Genomic DNA, 14,585 nt, shown 5'->3' on the forward strand with positions numbered 1-14,585 from the left:
CTTGAATAACTCCTGGAGAAACATCATCCCTTAAATGACAGGTAAAGACCACAAGACGTTGCAATAATAGAAAAAAATATCCCTGACAGTGAATTAGCTTGATGCTTTGTGTTTCATTGAGCAAGAACTAACTGCTAAAGGTTTGTAAAGCAAATATGGACATACCTTAGCTTTGAAGCTTGTGTGTGGGTTTTTAGCAATGAGTATTAGTGAGGTACCAAGGAAACTAGCAGACACTTGGTTAGTGAAGTATGTCCAAGCTGCTGATTGTAATATTTAACTCCTTGTCTTGGAATGGCGCCTCTGACATTCAAGTCTCAACATTATTATGGTAGTGCCTGAAGGGCAACCGAGAAGAGCACCTCATTGAGCTAGGAACTGTACAAACACAGTAAGGAACAGTCCCTGCCCTGAAGAGCTTATAATTACTAGTTTCTTGACTATTGTCATCACTGTACTGCCAGCCAAGAGGATTTTTGTATAGTTTAGCTGCATTTTCTGGATGATTTTTTATGTTTCATGAACAAGAATACAATATTTGTTGGACCTGACTGGAAGAACCTGTTTGAGCGGCTCTGCTGCTTTGCTGCCCTCTCTGAAGCATGTAGCAAGGGATTGTTATCTTGCTTCTATCATTTCAATTAATTCCAGTCTGTTTGCAACAGATTTCTTTTTCCAGAGTGTCATTTACCTTTATAGGGAAGGACTTCTCGTAGGTTATAGAAACTCAATGCAGTTTTCTTCCCTGGGCAGCTTCCCTGCTCCTGCCCAGTTGGGGCATGGGAAGCCTGGGACTCCGCAGGTGGTCAGTGAGTTCCCAACCCACCTTCCCCAGGGCGGGCTCTCGCTGAAGGTATCGGGAGGCAGAGACAGAGAGCTGGGTCAGTGCTTCCCTCGCCTGGGGCCATGCTTGCTGTTTACAGTTGCTGTAGCTACCACAGCAGCTCAGTGGCTCCGGTCTACTGCAGGGCTTGGTAGATCCCCAGTAGGGTGGGGAGTTCCTGCTTCATGACACAAGAATAGCAGCAAAGTGCAGGTGCACTGAATGGGGAGCTCTACTCCTTACTGCCTGGCCCCAGTGTGCGGATGCCAGGCCCCACCACAGGGATTCCACCTAAGTTCCCGTAGGGTGCATGCAACCTGCTGGGATCACCCATTCTCGTTAGCATTGAGGGTTCCGTGGGTGATGTGTGGAGAGCCTGAGCTCAGGAGAATCCTTCCTCGCTGTCACCTACAGAAAGGGGTTTGCTGCTTTTCAACACATACAGAAGAAGGGGCCCAAGTCTACAAACCCCACTGAGGCTAGCCCTATTGACTTCAGTGGGACTCCTCCCACTATACCCATCAGTAAGGGACTGCAGGATTGGTCCCCAGGGCTGGAAATATTTGCTGTAAATGAATGTTTGCTCTCAGATTATTTTATAGCAATGAGCTCTATCAACTGTGCATGGGAGCTCGCAGGCAGAGCAGCCTGGCTGGTAAGGGACAATTTAATGAGACTACCTGCTCAGATGTTCCCATGCTGCAGTAAACATACTAATTCCTATACAATCAGCAGACCGTGGAAGCAAACACGTACTGCACAACAAGCGTGCCATGAAATAAATAAAAATCAATTCACAGAAAACAATTGCTAGTTTAAAATCCATAGAATCACCTCTTCCCTGGCTGTGCAGCTCAGCGGTGACTTGACTGGCTCGGCTCTGCCAACTGCCGCACAGGGAGTGGGCATGGTGTACCATGTGACCAAGTGGGGTTGGCTCTGAGACAACAGGAAACCCCTGCGTGGGAGTCGAGAGGCTACCCCCCCACACTTCCCTTGCCTCCTCTCCCTCTGGAGCCTGCATGGTTGCCAGATGTGGCTTCCAAGGCACTCACTGCCCTGGATGGGGGCTTCTGCTCATTAGCCATCTGTGGCCCTGGTTAAATCCCTCTACCCTGCCCCCAGCCAAATATAGAAGTCAAACTATACCCATGATTTCCCCCCCAAAATCTTTACAAGATTTAACAAGATCCTGAGTTTTCTTCACTGCCCTGATGGGCTAAGTGTAGTGCTGACAGCACAATAGATCCAATATATATTTTGTTAGGTTGTGACTTTTGGATTAAGACTATTGGCCTAGGCTGTTCCCTCTTTAGGGAGCTCTCCCTCTTTTTGTGTGGAAGGATGGAATTTCACCTTTTCAGCAGCAGCATAACCATCAAGTAGAAGCCCATCTGATGTGGCTTCATGTGAGCTTTTGTAAAGGAGAGTAGCAGCCAGTGGTCACCGTCTCAGCAGCACCATCTCTTGCTCATTTCCTAGAAGTTAGTGAAATATAGCCAGTTCAGGTAGAAGCTAGCTGCCAGACAAGCAATCAGCAAAGTAAGAAAGAGAGAAAAACTTTAATCCAAGGACACTGAAGCAACTTCCGATTCTTACAAAAAAACTCATTGGGGTTGATAAGGTGCACATAAAGCAAACAGGACACAATCCTGGAATTCAGTTTTCTGAGGCATGAAAGACTGTGGTCTCATCTGCCTGAACATCTCTCTCTCTCTCTCTCTCTCTATCCATCTACATCAGGGGTCGGCAACGTTTGGCACGCGGCTCGCCAGGGTAAGCACCCTGGCGGGCCGGGCCAGTTTTATTTACCTGCTGACGCGGCAGGTTCGGCCGATCGCGGCCCCCACTGGCCGCGGTTCGCCGTCCTGGGCCAATGGGGGCGGCAGGAAGCCGCGGCCAGCACATCGCTCGCCCGCGACGCTTCTCGCCGACCCCTGATCTACATAGTCTCAGTATTTCAAACCTGGTTTTTAGACCACTAGGCCATCCCTTTACGGAAACAGTATGAGTTAAGATAGATTGTTGGTTTACCATATTAGAGTACTTACTGGTAATTAAAATGATACATACCAGCTTAAAAATAAAGCATGCAATATTAGTAGTGGGGAATATAATAAATTAAGGCATCCACATCAAGATGGATGTGACATTTTCTGAAGCCTAAACAATCAGGAGGGTAAAGGTGTTTTAACACTTAACTTAGGATGTTTTTTGCTGGTGAATATTCTCCAATGATCAAAGTTCCCTAGCTCCCCCCCGCCCTTTTTTTTTAATTGTAAGTCTGTTTCAGTATGCATATGGGCTTGTTCTGTACTATTCTGCTTCTGCTCTGACATCAGCTGGAGAACTGGGAAATTTTTAAAAGTCTCTTATATTAAGGATATACAAATCCTTTCTTGTGTGGAGACAGGTGCTCTAAAATAGGTTATGGGAAAATAATGTAAAATGGATTAAAAATAACAATTGTGTACTGATTCTGCTTCATCTAATTCAGTCTCCATTAACTTACTATGATTTAATTATTTAAACTTAATGGTCTAAATGATATTCCATTATATGCCCATTTTGTTACTATTTGCCAAACCTGTATTTTAATAGTTACAACAATCGAATGGATTGATACAGCTCCTCTAAAGAAAGTAATTACTCCTAAAGGGCCTACGCTACACTATGCAAGTCCACTGAGGCATATACCAGTTAGAAGTTGGGTTCCTGGGCCGTCTCTGTAACAGTAAGACACAATAACTAGAGCCAGTCAAAACAGGGAAACAATTTTGTGAAATGTTTTGAAATTTTTAGTTTATTTTGCAGGGCTCTTCAGTGAGGAAAATGAACGTGCCATTAAAAATTGTAAAATTATTTTGATTAAAGTTTCTGAAAGAATTGGCAAACACATCAGTCAAAAGCTTGGTAGAAAACTTGGAGAGCCAGATAATGTTGATGATCTGAAATTTTATGTAACAAGTTTCCATTTTTAAAAAAGGCCACTTTACAACAAAAAATGTTCAACTCCTGAGTTAAATCCTACAAATATATTTTTCAAAAGCACTGAAGTGACGGAGATGCCTAAATCTCACTGACTTTCAATGAGACTTAGTCTCCTAAATTCCTGTCAATTTTTTTTAATGGAAATTATGCTCTTCAACAACCAACCACCCCCCAAACAAACACCCTTATCCTGAAAACACCAACTACTGGGCACAGTGCTTACTGCTACGAGAAGTCCCATTATTTTAAAAGTCATTTTTACTACTTACAATAATAAGCACTAAAACGGGTAGTAAAAGAGCTGGGTGGGAAACTGTTCTCCCACTCTGCAAAAATGTGAGACTTCAAAAAATTTCCCATTGGGGTGAAACAAACCTTTGGATACCTTTTTGTGGAAAATCAGAGAGCCACCACAGAATAGCAGTAGCCCAGAGGTTAGGGCATGTTTGGGAGAAATTTCTGACTCTTCATCATCTAACATGAGTGTTCTCTCTTTGTCTCTCCAGAAATTCTATCCTGGACATGAGAAACCATTCCCAACAAAAGTGTAATAAAAAATGCCCCTTTCCCATGAAAAGTTTTGGTTTCAACAGATTGGCATTTTCCACTGAAAAATTATTGTTGAAAAATTCCCATCCAGCAATGATATTAAGTGTAGGATCAAGCTCTTAGTTGTTATTCATAAATATTTCAATCTATTTCTGGAATTCCTTTTGAGCATATTATACTGTTGCAATTTAATTTTATTTTTTTAAAGGGAAATGACTTCATTGTTTAGTCACAGTATTAAATAATAAAGCTGGTAATTTCACAGTGTAAATTAATGTAAATTTAGCTTGATGGGGTTCTATAAACAATATGAAATTTCGGTGTTGACATATTTTGATACAATGAAAATAAGGAGTAGGAAAGAAAAATACTAAATGAGAATACATTATGAAACAATACACTTACACAGTATATTTGATCATTTTATCTCATACTATTAATAAAAGACAATTTCTGATCACTGGGACTTCACTGACAAATGTATTTTTTTCCCGTTATTGTGAGATGATTCAGTTTGTTGTCTCACATAAACAGCAGCACTGCATTAGTTGAAATAGACCCATGATTTTTCTCTTACTGTTTAAAATGTGTGAACCCAAATTTCAATGAAAGTTTGTGGGACTTTTTGTAGAATATGAAAAATTAGAATTTTCTTAATATTTGATCCAGGTATGTTTTGTGTGTATTTTGGAATTTGTGGCATATGTTTGTTATCCACCTGTCTCCTGTACTTATTGTAATTAGGGGCCATATATATATAGGACAGTAACTCCTCCTATGATAGAACGTCTATAATTAGTCTTTCATACTTTTGAGAATACTTAAAATGGAAGCAACAAAAACCAGTAGCAGTAGAGTAAATCAATCTAGAACTGAAGTCAACAGTATGAAACTATGCCAGTCTACACTGGCTGAGAATCTTTGTACATTACAGGAGCTTTGATTCAAATAATAAAGGACTGTCAAGGGCAATGTATTTGCAGACCATACTCCACATCCATTTAGTTATCATAGACTACATTGCTTTAGCAGCGAGATTATTAAATTGAATGACAAAATCAGCAATTTAAAATGATCAAAAAAGGAAATTAGAAACATCAGTATTCACTGTCACCATATTTGTCACTTATTTTTGCAACCTGGCTAAAAAACTAATTTTCTGGATTGAATTGTTCCGGCACTGTTTCTTCTTCTACTCTTACAGGGAACTAAGAAAGCATGATGTATGGTATCATTAACAATTCTGTTTTTTTCCTGTCTAAGCTTACCTTCTTATTAAAGTCTTAGATGTATCTTTCAAATCTCACTGATACCATCAAGTTGCTTTGCATCGGATTCCATTCCTGGTTGTCAGCCTGAAATAGAGTAAGTTTTTCTTAAAAGTTGTTCAGCATATCGGACAAAGGCAGCTAGCTGGGAGCATGATTAGCCTGTGAGACAGAAGGGATCAAGTAAGGCTGACATTAAAGTACACACCGCTGATTAGTTGTACTGTAGGTGCCTCTATCACCTCCCACTTTGTTATTCTTAAAGTGACATGATCCTTTTAAAGTAATGTTCAAGTAGGCTTAATCTGTCTTCACCACACGTGCCTCTGATTATTTGTTCTGAAACACGGTGAAACGATTAGCAGTGGGTTTGCATACTGTCAAAAGCTTTATTTTAAGAGTCACTTGTTGGTTATTAATTAAGGACTTCTTGGCAGAGAAATGGCTTTTTTTTTTTTTTTTTTTAAATCATTAACATCATCACTTACTAGTAGGGTAACCAGATAGCAAATGTGAAAAATTGGAATGGGGGTTGGGGGTAATAGGAGCCTATATAAGAAAAAGCCCCAAATATCAGGACTGTCCCTATAAAATTGGGACATCTGGTCACCCTATTTACTAGTCACACACAGCTATGTATTGATTTATTTTTCTTGATTTGCCCCATTAGGGCCTGATCCAGTCCCACTGAAGTCAATGGGATTCTTTCCATAGACAGCACCATACTCTGCATCTGGCTCTTAATGTTCCAGATTTCTAGCTGCAATTCCCATATCTTTTCAAACATATTAACTGGTGATGGTCAATTTCTTGTCTGTTTCATGGAAAATTTCAAACCAAGTGATCATTTGTTTAAAAGTATGTTTACTTGTTTTCAGTGAGGTCTGTGGTGAACAATCTGTTTTAGTGTTAATGTGGAAAACTAACTGTTGCTGTGCATAAGAAATGAGCCCATTGTTACACAATTTTCATAAATCTTATATAAAGTGTATCATGTACGTTATCAATGGAAAAGTTACAATCAATCAAATATGATGATTATCCTGGTTAAAACCACATATCATATTTGTATCTGAAATTATGAATATTGGCTATTTACTTGCATTTTACACACGTGTTGTAATCCTGGGTAGCAGCCTCAGATAGAATTTACATTAGGGTAAGACAGCTATGTATTGATGGCAGGGCCGGCTCTAGGCACCAGCGCTCCAATCATGTGCTTGGGGCGGCACTTTCCAAGGGGTGGCACGCCGGCTTCTTTTTTTGTTTGTTTGTTTGGGGCGCAAAAAGCCGGGAGCGGCCCTGAGCGGAGGTGAGCTGCGGTGGTGGGGGACGCGGGGAGGGCCGCAGGAAGTAACCTTGGAAGGGCGGGGGCAGAGGAACTGCCCCCCACCGCCGCAGCTCACCTCCACTCCGCCTGCTCCGCTTAGCGCACTGCCGCCGCTCCACTTCTCCCCTTTCCCTCCCAGGCTTGCTGAGTGAATCAGCTGTTTTGCGGCAAGCCTGGGAGGGAGGGGGGAGAAGCGGAGCGACGGCGGCATGCTCAGGGGATCAGGCAGAGCGGAGGTGATCTGCAGTGGTGGGGGGCGCGGGGAAGGCCACAGAAAGTAACCCTGGGGGGGGGGCAGAGGAACCGACCCCCCCCAGCTCACCTCCGCCTCCTCCCCTGAGCGCGCCGCCGCTCCGCTTGTTCCCCCTCCCTCCCAAGCAAGCCTGGGAGGGAGGGGTAGGAGGGGAAATGCGGCACACTTGGGGGAGGAGGCGGGGCCAGGGATTTGGGGAAGGGGTTGGAAGGGGGCAGGGAAGGGGCGGAGTTGGGGCGGGGCCGGGAGGGGCGCAGAAATTTTTTTTTGCTTGGGGCCGCAAAAAGCTTGGAGCTGGCCCTGGTTGATGGCCAATTAAGGACACTTAGCGCACAGTGGGCCATTGAATAAATTAATCTGGCCCAGTAAGCTTTTCCTGTGGACAGCTCAGAAAGAATATGGGCAGTGGCTGCCTCTGTGAGTCATCAAAGCATGTTAGGGCATGTGATATGCTCAGATGACTCTGAACTTCATTTGGGCCAGTAATTTTCCATGCAGTGTGCTATTGTGGGCTTTGTTTGGGACAGTAAAATTCCATGCACATGGCAGAGGATAGCAAAGGCACCTGAGACACTTCCATTTGGGCTTCATTTCTCTGGAGTGGATTTCTAACAAGGAGGCTTTGAACAAGGACTGATGACCCCCCCAGTCTGTTTGGGCAATTGCAGAGCAACTTTTGCAAGCTAGCAGTTTATTCTATCACTGCTTCAAACCTGATATAATGACTTAGCAATCATATGTATGTATATGATCAATTAACCATTTATAACTCTTCTTTTCTTTTATCAAACCTTTAGTTTTTATTTACTAAAGGACTGGCATCAGTGTGATTATTGGGTATGATCTGAGTTATATATTGATCTGGTTAGGTGGCTGGTCCCTTTAGATTGGGACGTCCCTAGAACTGATGAAATTGGTTTTCAGTAACCTCTCATCATGAACTCTAGTGTCTCGGTAGTGAGCCAAGGGCTGGAATGCCTAAGGAGATTGAATTTTTGACTTCTTGTTGGCCAGTGTGGTGATTACAGAAGTTAACTTTTGTTACTGGCTTGGTATAATCTAATGATAAAGTAACCACCAGTTTGGGGTGAATCTATCCTATTTCTCAGGGGCCTGGCCTCAATTTGGCAGCCTCAGTGGTGACCCACTGAGACACAGTGACACTAACATGTCCTTCCTGGAAGCAACATATCCAGCTACCTGAGTTTCAAACATTATACAGCATCATTTGGAGTGCCAGGAAGCAGGGTGGTATTTGAAGGTGTGGGCAAGTAAGTCTGGATACTAAACCAGCTAGCTTCCTTCATCAGAGCTATGTAAACTTAGGGGATGAATAAGGTTTCAGGGTTGGGTTTTAGTCTGGCATTTGCTGACAAAAATCCTTCACCTTAGTTTGTGAGTTATATATGCATAGGCCAACTTAAAACAAAACAATTTCAAAGTGAATTTAGTTGCTATAAAGAGAGCTGGCCTGAGTGTGCTGGAGATGAAATTCTCCACTTTATTCACTGAACAGATACAATCGGGTAAGCTGTGTGTCAAGCTTCTTCTTAGACATCCCTTGCCAATGTGCTTCAAGTTCCTGAACTGACAGGACTAAACTCCAGGTCTGCCTATGGCCTGTTAGTTAAGAACAACAACAAAGATGCATGAGCACTTTCTTATACTGAGACATGAGGTGGCATGTACATTGTATGAGGTGCGTATATGTCTACTGAACACTAGACTTTGACCAGCAACTCATTTCTCTTTGCCAGTAAATAACCCTCATATATTGCAATGAATCTCTGTGACTACTCACTTGACCTGGATTGGGCCCAGCACCTGAGGGAAGCTTTGATTTGCATAACCAATTTCTTGAGCTACTTTAAAAAGAAAGATTACATTTACCCTAATCTTAAAAATACTGAAGCCTAAGTTTCTTCTCAGATGGGGGAGACTCAGGAGTAACTCTGACTTCAATGCAGGTATGTGAGTGTAAAACTAGTATAAGAAAGAGAACAATCTAGTAACTGCTGCCTATTCCCCTGCTGTATAGGCCATCATTTCTCCATCCTCAAAGTGAGGACTCATGCAAGGCTCATGTCTATAGGCAGGGGAAATGATCATAGAATCATAGAATATCAGGGTTGGAAGGGACCTCAGGAGGTCATCTAGTCCAACCCCCTGCTCAAAGCAGGACCAATTCCCAACTAAATCATCCCAGCCAGGGCTTTGTCAAGCCTGACCTTAAAAACCTCTAAGGAAGGAGATTCCACCACCTCCCTAGGTAACCCATTCCAGTGCTTCATCACCCTCCTAGTGAAAAAGTTTTTCCTAATATCCAACCTAAACCTCCCCAACTGCAACTTGAGACCATTACTCCTTGTTCTGTCATCAGGTACCACTGAGAACAGTCTAGATCCATCCTCTTTGGAACCCCCTTTCAGGTAGTTGAAAGCAGCTATCAAATCCCTCCTCATTCTTCTCTTCTGCAGACTAAACAATCCCAGTTCCCTCAGACTCTCCTCATAAGTCATGTGCTCCAGCCCCCTAATCATTTTTGTTGCCCTCCGCTGGAATCTTTCCAATTTTTTCCACATCCTTCTTGTAGTGTGGGGCCCAAAACTGGACACAGTACTCCAGATGAGGCCTCACCAATGTCAAATAGAGGGGAATGATCACGTCCCTCGATCTGCTGGCAATGCCCCTACTTATACAGCCCAAAATGCCGTTAGCCTTCCTGGCAACAACTGTTGACTCATATCTAGCTTCTCATCCACTGTAACCCCTAGGTCCTTTTCTGCAGAACTGCTTCCTAGCCATTCGGTCCCTAGTCTGTAACAGTGCATGGGATTCTTCCGTCCTAAGTGCAGGACTTTGCACTTGTCCTTGTTGAACCTCATCAGGTTTCTTTTGGCCCAATCCTCTAATTTGTCTAGGTCCCTCTGTATCCTATCCCTACCCTCCAGCGTATCTTACGATGGTCATAAGTGCTAAAACATGGCCTGGAAAAGTGGTAGAGTAGGGAAGCCAAGAAAAAGCCATTATCCCCTACAACATGGTCCCCTGGTGGAACATCTGTATCCACCTGTTGACTCTTGGCCTATTCTTAAATTGTAAGTTCTTTGGGACAGGGCTTTTTTTTTGGTGCTGTGTGTGCACAATACCTAATACAGTAAGGTCCTGGTCCATGAGTGGGGCTCCTACTTGCTATAGAGAAACAAATCATACCACCACCAATATTGCTCCAGTAGGGTTAAACATAACAGTACAGTGATTGACAGCACTAGGGCTGAAGTGTCAGTTCACAATCTGCCCTGAGTAGCTTCACTGCCCCAGGAGGCGATCTAAGAGGAAATTAACACTCTGATTCCTGCACCCTGAGCAGGTGCACAGGGCAAGCCATAGGTCATGCCCATTGTATTTTTCTGCAGCATAATAAGCAATAGATTGGGTTAATGTCACTGTTCCGATCACATGGAAACACGGTACTACGTAATATAAACAATGTCATTGGTACAGCAAGGGATACACGTATTGCCAAAGTGAATACACCAAACAGTGGTGTGAGGAGTCACACAGGCACCAGTTCAACCAGAACTAGGTCCTGGTTCAGCACTAGAACTACAGCTTTAAACTACCTGTGGTAGACTGGCTTCACCACTAGCGAACCTTCTCCCCCTCCCGCCATGGCTGCGTGTGAAGTAGCATTGCCTCCTGTCAAAGGTTGCTCTGGTCCTGCTCTTCTCCTTGTGATTTGGTTCTCAGTCCAGGTCATGGTCTAGTGCCACCCTTTAAGGAGTGGGGAGGGGTGTGAACAGAGAGTCACATCCAACAAACAAGTCCAACCCCTTGTGTCAAGTCTCTGGCCCTGACTCTGGGCCCAGTGTCATCACACCCGTATCTCTGTGCGCTGAATTGTGCTCATCCTTTCACATCAGGGTGCTTTATGCCGCTTTCCCAGTGACTGGTAGGGGAACCCAGGCCCATCCTCTCCTCCATCGGATACCTTGCCTCTGCCACCCTGGAATCCTTCCTACCATTAACCTTTCTTCAGGTTTTTTCCCAATCCTCTTGTTTTCCTGGGAGCTTTATAACAAACTGCACCTCCCAGAGCTCTATCCAGGTCTTGCCCTTGCACCGGGGTCGTCACAGGAGCTTGCTCTGGTCCTGCGTTATCAGGACGCCTCCTTCCCTGGGCAGCCTTCTCACCCTGCGGGCCTTTCTGTTCCCTATAGATCGCTCCATAGCTATAATCCCAGTTCTCTGAGAGTGACTGCAGAGTTAGCCTCGCTCTCTCACTGTAGCCCTTCACCCTTCAGTGTGAAACATCTCCCAGGCTTTATGCATAACTGCCTTGGTCTTTTCCATGGCCAGCTTCCACCTGGCCCAGGCAGCCCCCACCACTGCTGGCCCCAGGCATCAGTTCCCCCAGCCACCTGAGCAAAGGGGGTTGGGAGCAGCTTTAACCTGAGGCATCAGCAGTGAGGAGGGAACACTGCGGCTGCCTGCTCCATGGCACCAGCCAGAACAGCAGCTACTCCGCACTCCCAGTTCTGGCTTCCCACCTTGGAACTGGTTGGGAGGAAGATGTGGGGGTGGCGGGGAGAGAAGGAGGGATGTGTGTGGGGGTGGAACTGCCCCGAGGACTGCCCTGCTCTTGCACTGCAGTTTGGGGGAGGCATTGCCCCCCCCATGCACCTCAACTCTGTCCATGGGCTCAGGGCTTCTGCCCCATGGGGCGCACTGGGGCTTGGGGCTCTAGGCCTTGGGTTCTGGGCCTCAGGCACTGGGTTTCAGCCGTGGGATCCCATGCCCCCCCTGAAAGGGTACATGGACCCCCAGGGGGTTGCAGATCCACTGTTGAAAACCATTAACCTAAGGTATGGGATAGCCTGGGTGAAATCCCCAAACCCCCTTCCTGTTAAGAAGCAATTTGAAGGGGATCACTTAGTGTCAGGTGTGTGGGCTATATACCTGGTAGGGGGGACTCCCTCAGGGTTGCCTGTGGAAGCTGTTCCACTTTATTCATAAATGCCTGTATGGCAGAGTGGTTTCAAGTGGGATCTCTAACAGCCTGGGTGAATACCCTGACCACTGGAAACAAAAGGGTGATTTGTTTGTTTTCTGGGGCCCCAATTAATGTTTAAGTACAAGTGGAAGAGCCAGTGACAAGCGCATGCACCTAAGGGTGCAGCTCCCCTGTTCAAACCCTTTTGTAACAAGCAGAAAGGGGAGTTGACCCAGGTTTGTCCATGTGGGGCCTCTACCCCCATATCATAGAGGGCTTCACATCTTTGCTTTGACCCAATTAAGAGGTAGTTAATGTGGAACAGCTTCAGCAAGACTGACTGAGGGCACAACCCATCAGCATACCTCATAGACTAGTACTTAGGCCATTCACTTGACTGGTAAGAGACCACAGTTCTAATCCCCTTCCCTCAAGCAAAGAGGAGATTTGAACCTGACTTTATTACCTGCTGGGTGAACACTCAAACCCCTGGACTAGAGAGGGCCTCAGACTATGGCCCAATTATTATTGAACAATACTGGAATAGCTTCACCAATAGCTGTAGAGTAGCCCACATCAACTTATGCCTTAGTTTAATGATTGGGGCACTCACCTGAGAGATGGCATACCCCTGTTCTAAGCCTGGCTCACTGGGCGGGAGATTGAACCAGCATTGACCCCTCCCCGGTGAGTACCCTAATCAATGGGTAAAGGTGAGGCGGGAGCACTGCTTCTTCTCTCAGAACCCTCATCTGGGAAGTGACAGACCCCCCACCCCCCAAAGCCCTTTTCCTCAACAGGGAAAGTGAAGAAACTGACCCATGCTCTCAAGTGTCCTGAGTGAATACCCTAACCATTGAGCTAACGGGTCTGTCTTCTTCTCGACCACCTTGTGTGGTGTTAGGCGGCTTCTGAGCCTACCAACCAGCTCAAGTCCCACAGGGAAGAAAGGCAGCACAATGCCTGTTTGCCCTGGGTTTGGGGCATAGGTGTGAGATAGGTGTCTGGTTCCTACAGTGAAGTAGCAATACATGTCCTCAGCTGCAGAAACGTAGGTGCCTAGGCAACATTTGGAGCAAAAACTTAGGTGCCAAATGAGTTTATATGGTTGGGAAGCAGTTGAACAGGGTTTTTGTGGCTCTCAGTGGTGCCTAAAACTGGAATTTAGGTATCTTTGTGGCTCTGGCTTTGTGTGCCTATGGTACATACTGAGCATGCATAGTCTCAGCTCAGCACTGCATGCCTGCTGCGTCAGGACTCACTGTACCGCTGACTAAAACGCTACTGGAGTTCCCTGTGTAGTTTGCCCCATTGTTTAAATAAAGGGAAAGGGGAGGAGTTCTTCACCAAATGACTTTCAAAATTGTACCCGCCCGATGCTATTCTGCCTCTTCGTCTAGCATACCATTGCTCAAGCCAACGTAGTCCTGCATTTGCGAGCACTTTAAAATTAAACACAACTCATTTATCAGGAGGGGAAGGGAGTTGTATCTCTGGCACCCCTTGACCATGACCCCAGATGGTACTCAAGGCCTTCTACTAGCATACAAATTTCCAAGCCAATCTGACTGTCTATGAACTTTAGAGCACTTTGAAAGTTTAAACAGCTATGTGACTGCAGCCTGCGTGTGGCTCTTTGCACCCATTGGCAGCCCATGCCTTGCTCACAGCAGCCCCACTTGGTAGAAACAATACTTGGATTATTGCCTTTTGGAACTGGGTGTTGGTCAGATTAGGGGAAAGCTAGTGAGATAAATTCTATGTGAATCCTGCTTATTTCCCCCCTAGCATTGAGCAAAAGAAAAGTGATTTCTTCCTGTTTCAAGAACAAGCATGGTGGTGTGGTGTCTCAGTAAAGTAACCACATGTTGTTAGTTATAAGCCTACTCCCATTGGTTTTGAGGGTAAAGAGCAGAAACATTCAGACGCAGTCACACAGCAACACCGATACAACAGTCTAGCAGGTAGCTATGTCTCTGTCTGTTGATTGCTTTATAAATTAGGACCATTACTTTGAATTCATGGCATTGACAGACCTGACCTAACGAGAGAGTTAATGACGAACCAAGCAGTAGCTGAATCAGTTAAGTTCTTGCTTGGTATCACTAGCAGAATTTGAAGGTAGGTGACTGCAGTCCCCCCCAAGGCAGCTTTTTCAGACTCAGCGGCCTGGGTCTCACTGGTATCTTTATTGTACTGTGATGGGAAGCAGGCACCTTTGGATAATGTGAGCTACAAATTATTTGCTAAGAAGAACATACCATTGAGAAACTGCCACCGACAATGAACTCCTTCAGACAGTACCTGAAACATGCAAATGATCAGTCATATGTATGGCCTCATGCAACAGTTAGTATCTTCAAGTGTCCCCTGTAGCA

This window comes from Terrapene carolina, unplaced genomic scaffold, assembly GCF_002925995.2.
Source record: "Terrapene carolina triunguis isolate 2854851 unplaced genomic scaffold, T_m_triunguis-2.0 Scaffold149, whole genome shotgun sequence".
Taxonomy (NCBI): domain Eukaryota; kingdom Metazoa; phylum Chordata; order Testudines; family Emydidae; genus Terrapene; species Terrapene triunguis.